This window comes from Copadichromis virginalis, linkage group LG11 (genome assembly GCF_057382275.1).
Source record: "Copadichromis virginalis isolate Kocher_CV1m ecotype Utaka linkage group LG11, C_Virginalis_male_GT1.1, whole genome shotgun sequence".
Lineage (NCBI taxonomy): Eukaryota > Metazoa > Chordata > Actinopteri > Cichliformes > Cichlidae > Copadichromis > Copadichromis virginalis.
The window spans coordinates 19426585-19444198 of record NC_140628.1 but is presented as its reverse complement, the minus strand read 5'-3'; the positions used below and the strand labels follow the sequence as shown (position 1 = coordinate 19444198).

The following is a 17614-nucleotide window of genomic DNA, read 5'->3' as shown; positions in this document are numbered from 1 at the left end:
CTGGTCTGTGGGTGCTTTCCAATTATCCATTTTGCTGAGTAAGGTCCCTAACTTAGAGCTGGAAGTATCTGTGTGGCAGCCATTATAAGAGCTGTTCCAATTTTCCAAATACTAAGTAAAGAAGTAGCCAACAACTATTCATGCAAACAATTAAGATGAGAAACAAAGTTGAGCAGATCATATAAATGTTTATTGTAGCTGTATTTTCCATTCCACGCCATAACCTCCTGATATATTTATAGCTTTTATAAATTTAACAAATGCAGTTTGTTAAATTCACCACACTGCTGGAATAAAATCTGCTTCTTGTTGAATTGCTTCCCTTGATAACGAACGGAGAATGCTATATCAGCTAAAGATTATGATCAATTCAATTCAATTCAATTTTATTTATATAGCGCCAAATCACAACATAAGTCGCCTCAAGGCGCTCAGTGTTCATTAGTAAAGTCCTTTGTTGTACTGCAGTATTTAGGATTAATTTTTAAAATGAGTACAGGACAGCTAGGATAAGTGATGGTTGGAGTGAATTTTATTGCTGTCATTGAAATCTTTAAGGTCAAATCCTTAACAACAGGAGGAAAGGAATTACACAGGACCCCAGCAGTAAAATATTTTTTTTTAAATCTATTAACTTTATATGATATTTATATTAATTTGATCTTTTTTTCTTATTTTTACATTATGCTCTAAAGTAGTGATGTGACGTTCTGTATCGAGGCTGTATGTCTGTGAAGGTTCTATCGAGGCTTCAAAGCTTGTGTCGAGTAATGGAGGAGGCGTTTCCGCGATGCGTATTTATGGGAGGAGCTGAAAATGATGACGTCCGAAGCCTCGCTGCCCGGCTGTACCACGTGACTGGTTCATGAAGCGGTTCGGACTTTGCCGCGAGCTATGACAGCGATATATAAACCCCTCAGACTCAGAAGAGAATGGAGCCAGCTAAGAAGAGGAGGATGTCCTCCCCTGTGTGGGAACATTTTGATCTTATTCCTCCCAACAAGGTATGTAAATTTCTACAGAAGATGTATTTTCATAATACTGATGGTGCAATACAATTTATGTTAAGCGGCTTTACTTTTGTACAGGGTGAAGTGTTTGCTATGTGCCAGGGAGCTGGGATATAACAACAACATCCATGCTTAGGCACTACAGAGCTTTGCATGAGAATAGGGGGAACACCGATTGTGGCGTAAGATCAGGTGAGCCATGAAATGCCATGATAATATAGCATGCAGTAATGTTACTAAATGATATAACAATATTATACAACTGTAATAAGTTACGTGTGTGATATTTATATTTGTGCTTTGTTTTTGTTGTCTTTCCTCAGGAGAACAATCTCAAATAGATGAAGACCTGGTTAGCATGGTGATTGAGGACTCCCAGCCATTTAGCATTGTGGAGGACAAAGGATTCAAAAGATTTGTTAAATCATTAAAGCCTACCTATGTTCTCCCCACTAAAAAGGTCATAAAAGCAGTGAAAATTTAGTTTTTACAGAATAAAATGTGGGCAGGATTGCAGCTCAAAGCCTCAGTGTGTAGCTGTCCATACCTCAACGTTACAAAAGCACAACCACTGTCCACACCCCAACCACACCTCACCTCACAGTAAATGATCGTTTCCATTTTAAGCATTTCCAAATAATCATTTTCCATACTGCCAGCATAAATATACACAGTATACTGCCATCACTACAATATACATGTTTTACACACTCCTTTTGTTGTTGACATTTACAGGCTGTGTGCAAAAGGCCACACTCTTCAAATTCATGCCAACTAATATTTTTACGTCCAGTGGATGTCCTACTAGAGCAAATGAAGCTTCAAGATGCTTTGTGCTGGGGTGAACCAATTGGATGAAAAGCTACAGTGCTTCATGAAGCTTCATCTGCCCATCACTACCTGTAATGCATGACAGCACTAAGCTATAGTTAAAATGGTGGCATAGACTCTGTTTTGCATTGTTTGGTATTTTATATGGGTATATGTTATACTATATTTCTGTTCTTTCTGAGTTACCCGGCCTCCGCTCCAGTCCTTCCTGGTTTGGCTGAAACAGGAGGCTGAGGGTGGAGCTGGTTTAAATGCAGAAGCCAATCAAATGGACTGGACCATCTATTGTGATCATGTAGGGGGAATGGGGTTCTTCTTGAATGATGGTTAGCTGTTATCTCTCTAGTTTTCACCTTTGGTGTATATAATGGTTTATTCATTTGCTATATAACTGGAGCTGTTTCTCATTTGGGAGGTCAGTTTGTTGAGTTATGTTTTGTTAAGTAACTTTTGAGTAGTTTTGTCAAGTTAACTTCTTTTATGGGCCCACTTGGTTCTTAAAAAAAGGTTATTTTTTGTCATTTTGAATTTTTATAATCATCTTGTCCTTTTTGGTATTTAATAAAACCCATTTTTTTAAAGTTTACATTTGTACCTGTGTGTTCCTGGCTGCTTGGTTTATGGTACACGGAAAGAATCAAGATGAGACACAAAAAGCATAGAATGCATGAACAAGAGGGACCTGTAGTACCGGTTAGCAGACAAACCGGTGGAGAGCAAATGAAGCCGCTGGCCTTAAATACTGCTGGCTGGTAATCCCTGGATTGCCGTCAGTTGAGCCTACCAGCTGCGTTGATGAGAGCCTTGCCCAAAAGGTGGGACTGTGAGTGAAAACAAGGGAAAAAGCAGCCACTTACCCAGCCTATGACAACTGAAGCCTTTCATTGAACTACCAAATAAACAAAATGGTACTCTCTCTCATGGCAGCACTGCTATAATTTTGTTCATATTTAATAAAATAAACATGTAGACATAAGTGGATACATTGGTTTTGACTGCTAGTGAAAATTGTTTTCTTTACAAATAACTCTCTCACTGAACTAACACAGCCAGTCTCTCAACATGCTTGCACTCTCTGCTCATATTGCCTTCATATTAAATACATTTTTGCTTTTTAAAGAATTTATTTTAAGATAACAAACACTCCCTGGATACTCAGCTCAATGACTCAGCTTCACCAACAGTAAAGACAGCTGGAGGAAAAAGAAAACACCAGAAATGGAAAAGTAATATGATAAGTGTGTGTTCATTTCCCATCAAATTCCAGTTTCTCCAATTCATCTGCTGCAAGCTTTGAGTCTTCAGTGAATGACAGGAAAAAGAGCAAGAAGTGCCACAGTTTGGCAAATGAAGTATGCTATCTAGAACAGTTTTTTTTTTTTTTTACTCAAAAAGAACATTTCAGACTAATTTGGTGATGCATATTATACAAATGCATGTTACAATGAGGTCTGTTTTGTATGACCACTCTTTTGGCTAATTTAACATTTCCAGGCATTAGGAGTGTAAATGTTAGAATCAATTCAACACATTTGTACTTGTCCATGCCACTGCATGTGTTGTGATTGTATTTCTCTCTCTGATGTCCTTGTTTAGAAGCACTGATCTTCAGTCTTTGCTGAAACATTGTACTACATGCAGTTAGGCTCCTTCGCATGCTTGCTGGTTCACCTTGTACTTGAAAGAATACTTACCCGTTGTCTTTGTTTGTGCAGATTCTCTTTGGAATGACTTTCCCTGGAGAGGGATAACTCACTGCCTGTTAGCTTATCAATGTTCATGAGCGAGGTTTTGTGGAGTCATTTGGACCTGTGGGGTTACATTTTAAGCATGTGCATGATTTCTTATCTCTCTCTATGCCATCAGCAGCCCCGAGTCTAAGCTGGGCTCTTGCACTTGCAATTTCAACCTTCTGCAGGTATTCTGTTCTGTCAGCCATCAGCAGCCCCACACCATTGAAGCTCTTATTTCCTTTCTGCATCTTTCAGCCTCCACAGCTCTCTGCTCCCTTGGCCATCTGCAGCGCTGTGCCTTAACCCAAGCTCTACTTCTCTCCTGGCCTTGACATCTTCTGATCGAATGGCACTGGAAGGTGGCCACCAGGCCCAACATTCATGCTGATGCTCCAGACAGTCTGTTACTCAATCCAGCAGACTCGCCTTTAGTCTTGTTCGAGATCCTTTCAGACCTTCCCAGTTTCTCACTCTTCTCTGTGCTTATGCTTGCTATGCCTCTCAGTGCTATGCATTACTCCTAACGTGCAGGCCAGAACTGCCGAGCTTTCTTTCTTTCTTCGGCGCCCTGCTCTAATCCCTTTCACAGCTGAGGTTGCATTCCATCGAGAGGGGCTATCGGAGTCTAACCGCCAAACACCTCTAATTTCTGTTAATCAATAAACCATGTTCATTCTTTCTAGATCTCTCCTTATTGAAATGCTAGTTTTCCATTTAGCTAACTATTACCTTCAGGTGTGTTTAGGCTGTGACTAAGTTATTGTCATTAAACATATTAAACAGTGCAACTATGGTCATTTCATCTACGTCAGCTATTCTGTGATTGTTGAAGGGCTGATCAAGTCATTAGTGTGGAGGGAAAAGAGAAACTGACTCAGGACACAGCCCCGAGGTTCTCTGGTATTGGAGATGGCATGCCATAACATCCTGGGTCTTTCACTTTGGACAGGAGGAAACTGCTAAGGGTTTAGCTTTGGTCTGACATAGGAAACTGTCCATCCATGCATTCATTTTCTTCATCCACTAAATACTATGACATTAAAGTTGAATTAAGATTAAAAATAAGGTTAAAACTAACCCAGCAGTTTTAAGATGCATGTATATAATCTAGTCTTTACATTGCAGTAGGCAGACAAACTTCTTTAAATTTACTAATGATTTAGTAAAATCTAAACGGATGTGAATTTAGTTCAGGGACATCAAAATAAAGCTCACAAGTAAGCTTTAGATGGCAGAGAAATATCTTTGGTCAGTTAAAATCTGATGTGGATGCTCTTCATAGCAGAAACATCCGGAACAGATGGAACAAGCTAAATGGTATGTTCTACTCTATGCTATTATGTCTTATTGGTTGTGGGTTTCCTCAAATTGATTTCGTAACTTTACACTGGTCAAAAACCAAAGCGAGACAGCTAACTGTCAAAGTTATATGAGCAAGATTGCAAAACAGGATGTTAGCAGCCCCACACTGGTCCCCTCTCTTCTGCTTGTAGTAAAAATTCTGTTTTTTTATTTATTTATTTATTTTTTTAATTTTAGCTTGTGATGGGTACATTGACTCTTATTTTGTTCTCTTATTTCACCTTTCCTTTTGTTCTTTGTTTTTATGCAGTTTAGCTTGACTTATATTAATCTTTCATACTTTGTTCCAGGATTCTTCAAAAGTGGCTTCATCCACACCAACAACAGAGCTTTACTAAAGTTGTGTAATCTTTCTTTGATAATTTCCTGTTTTGATCTTGGAGAATTGTGAAATCATGCTGACATAACTCTGGTCGAAATAATAACATAGGCTTATTTATTAAGATTATATAAGTTAAACCACTGTGTTTAACAGAAAGTGTTGCTTTTGTGTGAGCTCGGGAGGGAAGTGTGGCAGTCCGTGAGCAGGAAGTCCGTGGGGATAGCGAATGGGCCAGATGATGCACCGAGCGATCTAGTTGAGCCGGAGGACAGGCAGGTGGCAGACGCCGAACGCCGGGTCGAAACCTGGACACAAGTAGACGGATTAAACACAGTTCCAACCAGAAGTGAATGCACGCTTTCGTGGAAGTCTAGTTACCACTGTGAGGTGATTAACGGACTGGCGTGGAGCATCCGTCAGCGCCGGGTTAAGTAGCTCTTCATGTAATCACCGCGATGGAGAGCAGGTGTGCCGGTGATGGCCCAGCCCGGGGGTGTGGCTACCCGAGCATCACGCATTCCACAGACACAGGACCACGGACCATGACACTACCTGTGAGAAGCTGGGGACACATCAGCTCAAAATCCACAGTGCAGCTGCTCATGGCGTCCCCATGGCGTCCCCATGTTGTCACTGGCATTATTACAATTAAGTAGGGTGGCCCAATTGATAGGATAGTGACTTAAAGTAATTCACAGTAAGGTTCCTGGCATATTTGTAGCTTCTATAAACCGTTTGGTCAATGTTTCGTTTTTAAGACTGTGACTGATTTCGTCCATCTATCTGCAACGTCAAAAACAAAACACCAAAATCAAGCTTATGGTTAAGTTCAATAAAGAGAAATTCTATTCACCTGTCTTGCTGTATGCCTGCTTGTCTATTCTTTACATTATTTCCACTTTCTCACATGGTAAAACTCAGAGCTGACATCATTGCTCAAGTCAAACGATTTTATGCTTGCCTTTTGTGAATCGATCAGCTTACATTCTGCATGTCTTAAATCTCAGTGCTTTTCTGTCAAAAAATCTTTTCATTATTGATTATTTAATTTGATTATTTTAGTATTTCATTATAAAATTTTAGTTTCGATAATACTCTTTGTCCTAGTGGATTAAAAAAGGGATCTTGTTACTTTTCAGTCAAATAAGCTTGTTCAACAACTTCAGTCTTAAAATTCACCCGCTCATCTTAGGGATTTATTCAAAATTGAAGGTACACTGAACCAGCATGGCTACCACAGCATTCTGCAATGACACCTGGTTTGCATTTAGTTGGACTATCATTTATTTTTCAACAAGGCAATGACCTTAAGACAATGGCCCCAATCAGAGTGCAGTGCTGTCAACAAAGCAACGGGTGGCTACTTTCAGGAATCTAAAAAATACGACATATTTAGTTATTTATCCATTTTGTGTTTGCTACATAATTCCATATATCTTGCATCATGTAATTGATGTCCCCACTATGTATCTACAATGTAGAAAGTACGAAAAATAAAGAAAAACTTTTAAATGAGAAGGTGTGATCAAACCTTTCACTGATAGTGTGCATGCACATCTGAAAGAAGAGCTTTGAAAAACAGACATTACAAAATGATTTAATTTTGTTGTTTCTTTATGTCATTCTTAAGACAGTGATGGAGACGACCAATGACTCGTTTGATCTAATCGGTACAACTGCAACTGCAACTGCACCTGATATTGGCAATGATATTGGGCTGATAGACAGTTTGGTACCTCAACCTTGCTGTGGCTGACTTCGTCTTTGTATCATTTCTTCCCCTGAGTGTGACATACGTAGCTTCAGGTTTCCTCTGGCCTTTTAGCAACTTCATGTAAAAGCTGAACACCACCATCAGCTTTCTGAACAGCTTTCTGACCTCCATGACATGCTGGTCAGTCACAGGAGCACGTTCAGTGAGAGACTGAGATTACCGAAAAGCACCACTGAACGACACAGGAAATCATTCCTGCCTGTGGCCATCTCCCTGTACAACGCATCCACTTAACACACTGGTTACTGCTACAACTACACATGTTTCTTTTCCAACTATTTATTTATGAGTGACTTATGTATGTATGTATGTATATATATGTATATATTGTACTATTCTTAGTTAGTGTATTGTCTGTCTTGTCTTAATGTTGGTTTAAAATGGAGCACTGTAACAAAAAATAATTTCCCCCAGGGATCAATAAAGTATTCTGATTCTGATTCTGATGTTTGCCAGTGTCTACGTTCTGGTGGTGATCAGTATGGACTGATCATCAGTATGGACTGATGATCCATACTGTGTTTGTGATGTGGCTCAGAACCACCAAAATGTACACAAAGCATCCTGTGTGAGTCTGTGTGTGTCCCTGATTCGTGCCACCACATTATGTTTTGCTTTAGAGATATAAAGATATATGAGTCAGCGTCGGCGATGACCCTAAACCCTAACCATTACCTTTATTTTTTGGAGAAAATGTCATTTTTGATGCATGTTAGTAGGAATCGTTACATTCTTTGCTGACAACGCAACAATTTAGAAAAAGCAAAACTTCGCGTAAGATTAGATTCCTCAACAATGATGGCTCAGAACACACAGGCTTAAATATTACGTTAAAAGTAACTGTGGTTGTGAAAACCAATTCTGGTGAGGCAGAGTGTGTAGGATGAACGTCATCCTGTGAGATCATAGAATATTTTAGAAATATTGCATTAAAAAGAAAAGCAAACTGACATTATTACGGGAAATCCTTCACATTTGTCCAAATCTGGTTTTGATTTGTTTGCAAAGGTTTATTTCAACAAATCTTTTTTTTTAAGTTTAGCTTCAATCTAAATTCTTATGTTTCCACTAGAATCCGACCTTGATGCTGTTCATGTTTTAGTCACACGTTACTTTTTGAAGACACACAATGTGTGTCAAACTTGTTTCACTACAGCGTCTTTCACAGCTAATAAAGAGACTTCATTTAGATTAGAAAACAGGATGCTGACAGAAAACCTCTACGGTAGCCACTGGAAAATACAGATGATCTCATTTTGGTTTCAGACTTTTTCTGAAAGCCAAATTCAGCAGCGGTTTTTTTTCTCAGAATGGGTTTATATATAATCAATGTGTCACAGTTTGATCAGTGATTCTTCTGGAGTGGATTCATCAACAACCAACAACAGAGCTTTACTAAAGGTAAACAATATTTATTATTTTGCTGCTGTAAAATTGTCAATAATACATTTTTTTTTTGGTTTCACTCTGTCAGACATAATTGCTCAACTTCTTCTGAATCTGTCTGAAACCTCACCTTATCATCCAACAATAGTGTTAAAAATATGACGTATGTAACTGCCTACAAATGCCATATTTTGCACATATTCACGTTAAAGTACAGAGGGTGACACTAATTAATCTTTATTAAAAAAGTCACCCTGTGATTCTTAATTATTTTAGCTAACTGAGCGCTGACTTCTCATGGTTGTCAGTCAACACAAAGCAACAAAACTGACAAAGTTATAGATGCTGCTTCATGAGTGATACATCATGGCAGACAAAGAAATACAAAATGTCCATGACCTCATTTTCCTACACCTCTCACAGACTGATAGCGTCATTAGTGACTTTCAGTTCGTATATGTTAATAGGAATAATAAAGTAACAACAAATCGTCCTCTTTTTAGAAGTATAAGTCATGAACCTATCAAAACCAAACATAAAACTATCTAAACTACCTCTTTATGTGAATTATTAGTCTGCAAAACAACAGCTGTGCATCAAGAGTTAACATATGTTATAAATGTAGACAACAGTTAATCTGTGTATATAGGTCAAACACAACTTGAGCTTTTTAGTCAAATACTTAACATAGTGACACCATTGAATATGCTATCCCAGTGTATATATGTCATAAAAAAAAAACACTACCTGCCATCTTTAGTAGGCTTGATTACTGTAACAGCATCTTTACAGGTCTACCTAAAAAATCAGTCAGACAACTACAGCTCATTCGGAACTGCTGCTCGAGTCCTCACTAAGACCAAAGAAGTGGACCACATCAGCTCAGCTCAGAGGTCTTTACACTGGCTGCCTGTGCATTTGAATAAAGCACCAAATCCACACTGTTTTTTAAGCTTAAACTTCAAAACTTACATTTTAACTACTGGTTTTATCTACTTTTCCTCCCCCCCCCCCCCCCCCCCCCCTCCCTTCCCTTATATAGTCTCGTAAATGTATTATCTTCACTCTTTAATTCTTCCTTTTACTTAACTCATTACTACTGAAGTCTAGAACTAATTCATTTTCTAAATCTGTAAATGAATTAGTCACTGTTCATGCTCTTCTATCAAGAAATAATCTATACCAAAACAGCCAACTACAATTTTTTTCACATGTTCTGCTTTCATAGCCTTGATTATACCTGAGATATCTGACTTACAAGTGACCCTTCACTGCTAAATGCAGTCAGTGTTTAATTGAAGCAGTTAGTGTTTAAGATTTGTTTACAACTAACTAGACATTAAGTAGCAATTTAAAAAATAACTGAGTATCATTCAATGCAATTAGTTATAACAGAAAGAAAAAAATTGAAAGATGAATTTTACATAATGCATTTATATATTTATTTGACAACTGCTGCACCTGTTTACCAGTATGCTGAGTTGAGACATTCTCTGAACACCATGTCTATGGTTGTGTACTCCCTGGCTTTTGTCCTCGGTGTGCTCGGGAATGGAGTGGTTATCTGGGTGACCGGGTTCAAGAAGAAGAAAACTGTTAACACAGTTTGGTTCCTCAACCTTGCTGTGGCTGACTTCCTCTTCACTGCGTTTTTGCCCCTGAGTGTGACTTACACAGCTTTGGATTTCCACTGGCCTTTTGGCAAGTTCATGTGCAAGCTGAACACCACTATCAGCTTTCTGAACATGTTTGCCAGTGTCTACATTCTGGTGGTGATCAGTGTGGACAGATGTGTGTCTGTGGTGTGGCCGTCTGGGCTCAGAACCACCGAAATGTACGCAAGGCATCCTATGTGAGTCTGTGTGTTTGGGTGGTTGCTTTGATTCTCAGTGCTCCATACTTCATCTTCAGGGACGTCGGACCATCGTACCACAATAAGGATATCATCAACTGCTTCAACAACTATGCTCTTTCTGGTGACGAGGACACATATAATGAGACTCATCAGGCCATGATTATCACGCGTTTCCTATTGGGATTTGTTGTGCCCTTTACTGTCATTGTCTCCTGTTATGCTGTTATAATCCATCGTCTCAGAAGAAACCGCACACTGGCCAATCAGTCAAGTCGCCCCTTTAAGATCATCGCTGCCATTATCATCACTTTCTTTCTGTGCTGGGCTCCCTTTCACATCATGGGTCTAATTGAGATGGCAAATCACATGCCAGAATATTCAAGTGAGATATTAGATGATATCACCATAATTGGGTTACCAATAGCCACCAGTATGGCCTTTCTCAACAGCTGCCTGAATCCACTGCTGTATGTGTTCATGGGCCAGGATTTTAAGAGTCAAGTCCACAAATCTATCCACAACATCTTGGAGACTGCCTTCCAGGAAGAAGTTCCTCGCTCTTATATCTATACAAATGCAACCACTCAGAACAATAAGAAGTTAGAGTCTGACACACAGTTGTAATGCGATTAAAGAGATAAATACATTGTACTGTACATAGTGACTTTAACTGTGTCTAACAAATTACCTTTTCTTTAAATTCATGGATCCTCTCAAATTATAGAGTTCATCTCTTAAGATTTAATAATATTAATTAATTAATTTTAGGAATGTTGATCAAAAGCATTCTCTTTTTTAACTATATTATATATTATTACTGTGATATTGTACAGCAAGTTAACATTTCTGGGGGCATTTGAAACACTTTGGAATGCTAAAATATTTTAGTGTAACTTCTTAACATTCTTAATCAAAAAACAAAATAATGCAATGCCTATTACGCACAGTATTCTCCATATGTACCAAAAACAAGTGAGAAACACATAAAAAGTGACAAACAGGAGCAACTTGATATATCCATCTATACTACCTGCGATTGTCTCAGTCCCTGTATCTTTTGCCCAAGTTTTTATTTTCGCAATAATTTTTGTATTTGTGTTTATTTATATTGGGTTTTGTACTTTTATTTACAAATTGTGGAAATGGATTGTTTTCTTTCTGGTTGTCTCAGTTTTGTGTTTGTTTTCTTAGTTTTACTTATTTTAGAACCTAGTTTTCTCTGTGTCCAAAGTAGAGATGGCACGATACCACTTTTTTGTGTCCGATACCATCCATCCATCCATCCTCTTCCGCTTATCCTTTTCAGGGTCACGGGGGGCGCTGGAGCCTATCCCAGCTGTCATAGGGCGAAAGGCGGGGTACACCCTGGACAGGTCGCCAGTCTGTCGCAGGGCTAACACATAGGGACAGACAACCATTCACACTCACATTCACACCTACACTCAAAAAAATGAAACGTTGACTTTAATTAAAATTATTTTGTCAACAGGTTCCACGAAATTGAATTATGTTAGTTTAAAGCAAAAATCTTTAGTTCATCTAATTTAAAAAAACTACTTAAGATTAACAAGACATATTTAAGACTAACTAAATCAAGTTATGTTGTATGAACATAGATGATATATTTTCAGGTTAGATAGTTTAGATTAGTTACTTCAACACATTTCTTATTTGTGGCAGTAAAATGTTAAATTTAAGTTAGATTAATTCAAATATTATATTTTCAGCCACCTTGTGCTTTATTAATTAGTTTTACATAAATCTATTTTGTCAACAGGTTCCACACAAATGAATTAAGTACATCCAACTTATTTTTTAAAATTTATTTTATTGCCAACACATTCAGTGAGCATTTGTGTAAACCCAGTCCAAAATAAAACACAACAGCTCATTAGGGTTAGTAATTAACAGTATGTAGACAGATGCAACATCAAGACTTTAAATTAAATGTCTGTATCTACCAGAAATAGAAGAAAAAAAAAACGCATTGAAGATCACATAACACATTGATAAGATGACACTTGAGTTATGCACATGTGATGCTAGTAAGGTCTGTGAGTGTTTTTTTCTTTTAGTGTCTAAAATGGATAGCAAAGTTGCTATTTGCAATGATTGCTTAGGGTCAGTCCAGTAACACAATGCCAATGAAGTGCTTTCCTTTAACAATGCAAAGTGAAGTGTCCACCTCAACAGCCACAATTTAAAAAAAAAAAATGTAACAACAACAACAACAACAACAACAATAATAATAATAATAATAATAATAATAATAATAAATAGTCCACTGATATTAGCAATCAAAGAAAATTACATCACCATCCCAAATAAAACTTTAACAAAACATGCCAACATTATGGTCTAACAATAAAACAGCTTGTCAGCGTTCAGTTTTTTTGCAACAGCACAGCAGTAACCATTTAACACTCGCCACTGTCAACATTTATTTTACCAGTGTTTGGGCAAAAAACTTCAGATGTAAACATTTTAACATGGAAACAATTGTTCGTCTTTAAAAGTCCACAAAATATACATTCATCCTGCATTCCCAACTTGGATGATCTGATATCCTCGTGTTGGTGTTGTTCCCAGACCATCATGAAAATGTTGTTCCAGGTTCAACATTGCAAGTGACCAATCACATTGTTGTGACGTTATTCTATTCCAAGCCATTCGTGCATTTATGAAATTCCAATGTTGCAAGGACAATATCAATTCTGCTTACTGTTTATTAAAGGGTTACGGTTAGGGTTAGGGTCAGTTGATCGGCGGACAGAGGCGGTTTCACGCAGCTTAAGTACAGTTTTTTGTTTTACGCCGGTTTTTCCCGAAGTCGCAAAAGTATGACGTCACAACATTCTGATTGGTCACTTGCAATGTTGATCCTGGAACAACATTTAGTATGATGATCTGGGAACAACACCAACACGAGGATATCAGATCAACCTCCTAACTTACCCTTATTTTTAGTATGTATTGCAATTACCTTTACAATGCACACAATGTAACACAAACTGAATATGAACATATTTCCACCTCATAACAATATGCCTTGAACGCTAATATACACACCACCCTTCAACATTTCTGGTGCAGTATCATCTCTCAATTAAATCCTTTAAATCTCAATACTTTTGATTGTCTCTTAGCTTTCAGTCTTGAGGTTAACTGAGATTCAGTGCATATATCCCACCCATTAAGAGTGCACATGCAGAGGCCAGGTCTTCCAGGTCATGCAGGACACACTAGATGGTTATACCCACATCGGCTGGAGGAGTGCTGGCATCAGCTCTTTCGATGGTAAAGATAGCAAGGGTAATTTGTTCCAGCTCCCTCTGAACAGCTGTAGCTTAGACACAAAAACATAGAAAAATGGCATCCAGTTTTAAAAAAAGAAAGAAAAAGGGCCAAAGCTACCCTTTAATGACGTAAACACAATATTAGGAACATGCACCCCAGTGCGCCACTATTTCAGACTACAGATTCAACGATAAATATAAATAGTTTGGGTATACAAGAAGATTTCCCAAAACATTTAAACAGGTTCCATGCAAATTACAACAACAACAACATTACAACATGCAACAACATTAGTTATTCAAAATTTGGTTTAATACAGATAAAAAACTAAACTAAAATTACCAACCAATTATTCTTTGAAGAGGATGCTTGGGTCTTCATTCAGGTAAAAAGGTAGTGCCCTGAGGACACACTCCCTCCCCTTTTCAATGGTTTCCTTCTGTAGAGAGTGGCAGAGATACAGGAAGAGAAAACAGATATACTTTAGGATGACAGAAACTCACATTATACGCAAAATGAATGACATATCCACTGCACAGATAGACATGTACACAAGACCAACTAATCATCACATGGACATGAATAGTTAACCTGTTGGGCAGGGTTTCCACCACATTATATATGTCCATAATGGAGGTAAAGACAAACTAATACATCATCTTTTTTGCATTCAAAACATAACATAAAAACATTCACTTCTGGTTTAACCTAAATCAAGGGATCAGATTTTACATATGTTTAGGTAATTTAAATTTTCCAACGTTTTGAGTACCAAACTTTGTCTTGCTTAATATAAATGTAAGTGCACTGTGCAGCTACCATACACTAGCTGTTTAAATTTGAAAATGATCTTATTAGCCATAATATTTTGCTACCAACAGAATAACGCACCTGTGTGGCTGGGGCCAAAGTTTGTCTAATTTTCTTCCCTGCAACGCCTCCTTTTTTCTTGAAGACTTTTATGAGCTGGTCAGTGTATTGGTCAAGTTGTGTAAAAAGCCTTGGAACATGTGCAGCAGTAGTAATCCTCACATATTCTGCTTCCACCTGAAAATATGTCAACAAACACAACATACTGTACTGTAAATATACATACTATATGTACACATATACAAACTAAAACTAATGTAGTAAGACCTCATTAAAGCTATAATTTTAACACAAACATTTACACAAAATGCTAATGGAGCCATTACAGCTTTTATTGTTATTTATCAAGTTCCAAAAAATATTGATCACAGCTGATCTGAAAAGAATTTCATGCCTCAGGCCCTTGAACTGCAACCATGGTTCAGATGTGGAGAAGAAATAACAGGGGCATGGGATGGGTCACAAAAGAAAACTTAACTTATAAAACAGTTTTGTTTTTAAAAGTATAACAGTTCACATACCACATACAAGCTCAGCAATACCACATACACCACATCAGTATAGGAGGGAGCAGGTAAAGGCAGGATCTGAGATTTATAAAGAAAAAAAAAATTAATTCCTTAATTTCAAGAAGCAAATTATTGTTTGAATTACAACTAAATAAAATACTACTCAGAAGAAAAGCAAGAGATTGACACTGCCATGTGCTAACTTTCTATAGAAGCAATTATCACCAGGTCTGTCGACCTCCATTGTCTGTCCACTCATATGTCTTGAATAATTTTATTAAAAAAAGTAAGTGTGTACTTTCACAAACTGTAATTTATAACTACATTGATATGTATAACTCCGCTAGGAAACATGCTGTATTTACAGACCATTTTTACATAATACAGATTACTGATAGAGCAGAACAATGGTGTCACAGTGGCTTTCGCCCTTGACTTTTTGGATTTTAAATGTCACTTTATGCTATCCTTGCTATCCTATTCGATATTTCCGACTCTCGGATTACAGAAAAGGAATCCCAAGAAAGCAAATGGAAAAATAACCCCTTGAAAGAATAACCCCATGAACCCCTGTAGCTAATCCCTTAATAAAACAAAAAACAATAAAAATGTTTCTTACACAGTCCACAAAATAAGCATGTCCAGGACCCAGTAAAACTAATGTAAAACAAGCACACGCAAACGATATAACATGTCTTGTAAGACAAACGCAAAATATAACCATGCTGGACATATAGATACTACACAACATAGTCAAAGAAAAAAGTGGTCTTACCTCTCAAAGAAACAGCAGCTTGGCGCCAAAACAGCCTTTTTCAGTTAAATTTGAAGTCTTGTGCATGAGCAGGCACAAGCCGTGAAACCTTCTTGTTCTGCGCGGTTTCATTACAACTGTTTTTGCATTACTGCCACCTTGTGGATATACAAGGTATATCGATCCTAATTGACTTAACTTAAATGTTATGCGATCAAGTAACACATTAGTATTATGTACGTTGAATAATAGACACAATTACGTAGACTTGATTAGAAAAACATATGTTAACTTAACAAAAACATATATTTTAAGTAAAATGAAAATAAATAATTAATATACACTGAACAATCCACCTCATTCATTTTTTTGAGTGTAGTGACAATTTGGATTAATCAATTAACCTATCCCCACAAGCTGCATGTCTTTGGACGGTGGGAGGAAGCCGGAGTACCCGGAGAAAACCCACGCAAACACGGGGAGAACATGCAAACTCCACACAGAAAGACCCCGGCCTGATGGTGGAATTGAACTCAGGACCTTCTTGCTGTGCGGCAACAGTGCTAACCACCGTGCCACCGTGCTGCCCTATATATATACCTATATGAATCCGATATAGTGTATTTTTTAATCAATAAAATATCTTGCTGCATTTTGTATAAGTTCATACTCAAGTAAAAAAAACAAACACTAAAGCTATTCTGTTATGCCTGTATGCAAAAACTATTTTATAGTTCAGCAATACTGATCAATCTAATAAACGTAACCTACATGATCCTCCCTATTCTGGTATTTTAAACAGTACTTATCAGAAATATTAAGCAACCTAATTAATAGGATTGCCACCAAAAAAAAATAGGGAACCACCCCCCACCCTCCGCTTCGTGATGCATTAATCGACATAATCAACTTTAATTTAATGCACGTGTAAAAGAAAATTCACAGAAATCAATTATTTTTCCACAATAATTAAATAGATTCAACATCTTTCTTCAACAGAACTGCAGACTGCACAGATGGTACTGTCCCAAAGGAAAAAGTACTATAGCTTACTAGAGTATATTAGACTTAATAGTTACTATATACAGTAATGGACTTCTATACATTTTACAAGAGATTAAAACTTTGGATGTAAGATTCAGATAATTATTTATTAAAAGCTAGCTATTTTAAATGAGATCTCCACTTCATTTTTCATGGTGAACCGCCCCCCTTCCCCGTTAATGCCCTACCTGCCCCCCTGGCAAAACTTTGCTAGACCCGCCCCTGCACAGTTACCAGCTGTCAATAAATTCTAACAACAGCTTATCAAGCTTAAACGTGCTGCTGTTGTTTAGCAGCTGGTTTCCTCGTTCTGGCGCAAAGTTGATCAAAAACAAACAAGAGACGGGAGCCGATCAGCTGATCATTGATCAGTTTCATGATTGAAGTAGCAGCAGGAGAGGGAGGGGGAGAGAAGAGGCAGTCGCTCCATATATCGGTTGTTAAGCTTAACGTGGGAATGCTTTAGAAACATTCAGAGATGAACGTAAACACTTGCTTTACTTCTCTCTGGGATAACTTCCTCGGAGATGAAATGCTGGTTTGGTAGTGAGGCTTCAAATGCTCAACCAAACCACCGACAGGTCTTGCACTTGCATGACGCATACAGCTCCCACGTGCTAAGGTTATGAGCTGAGTTACGCCATGTCGCAAGTTTTCTGAGGTGCTTTTGTGATATTTAATGGATCGGATTAATTTTTTTATTTCTCTCTGATATCCGATCCAGTAATTTAGGTCAGTATCAGACCGATACCGATACGTAATATTGGATCGGTCCATCTCTGGTCCAAAATTTGTTCATTAATTGTAAGTTTATCCTGTCTCTCCTATTTTCACCTTCCTAATTTCAGAACTCTGTGTTGTCTCTGT

At 37.7% G+C, this 17614-nt stretch overlaps 1 long non-coding RNA gene and 1 pseudogene across 3 annotated transcripts; one reads left to right on the top strand and one right to left on the bottom strand.

Annotated features, from left to right (window-relative positions):
- The first annotated feature begins 9920 nt into the window (after positions 1-9920).
- LOC146698379 (chemerin-like receptor 1) lies at positions 9921-10897 on the top strand (annotated as a pseudogene).
- A 1507-nt stretch (positions 10898-12404) lies between these two features.
- LOC146698378 (uncharacterized) lies at positions 12405-16076 on the bottom strand. Of its 3 annotated transcripts, none has more exons than XR_014923022.1 (5): positions 15725-16076; positions 14962-15027; positions 14462-14617; positions 13917-14009; positions 12405-13619 (listed from the first exon to the last, which is right to left on the bottom strand). It is a non-coding gene; the product is annotated as an uncharacterized LOC146698378 (long non-coding RNA). The 3 variants fall into 3 exon arrangements; XR_014923023.1 differs by lacking the exon at positions 15725-16076 and adding an exon at positions 15569-15718; XR_014923021.1 differs by lacking the exon at positions 15725-16076 and having other exon boundaries at positions 14962-15718.
- Positions 16077-17614: the final 1538 nt, after the last annotated feature.